The sequence below is a fragment of the Phalaenopsis equestris genome, unplaced genomic scaffold, assembly GCF_001263595.1.
Source record: "Phalaenopsis equestris unplaced genomic scaffold, ASM126359v1 Scaffold000346, whole genome shotgun sequence".
Taxonomy (NCBI): Eukaryota; Viridiplantae; Streptophyta; class Magnoliopsida; order Asparagales; family Orchidaceae; genus Phalaenopsis; species Phalaenopsis equestris.
Genome location: NW_018164788.1, coordinates 383,583 through 384,064, shown reverse-complemented (window position 1 = coordinate 384,064; position 482 = coordinate 383,583).

Sequence of the window (482 nt, the reverse complement as noted above, 5' to 3'; positions counted from 1 at the left end):
TTAGGAATCATTGAAATATTTTTCCAAGGTTTAAAAATAAAGATATCTATTTTTAAACTTTAAAATGATTTTTAGGGCTTAAAAATAGAATTTTCACCAAAATAATTCTAAAAAATCAAATAAAAATCAAAAAAATACAAAATAAAATTTTCTGAATTCTCTGATCTCAGAGAGATTTTTAAAAAATATAAAACATATTTTTCAACATATAAAAATTTTATTTTTATTAAACTTCCCAAAATTTCACTTAATTCTAATAAATCATAGAAACTTCAAAAAATTATGAAATTTTGGCCACATGACTTTTTGATCTAGGGCTAGCTCATATAAAAATTTCAAGTGATTAGGAGTTGTCCTAATTATCTTTTGGAATTTTCTTTAAAAATGCATATTTTTACATGAAAATAATTATATGAATTAAATTAAATTGTGAAAATTCACATTTTCTCCTCTGATGTCTTAATTGACCTATCAGTAGGGTT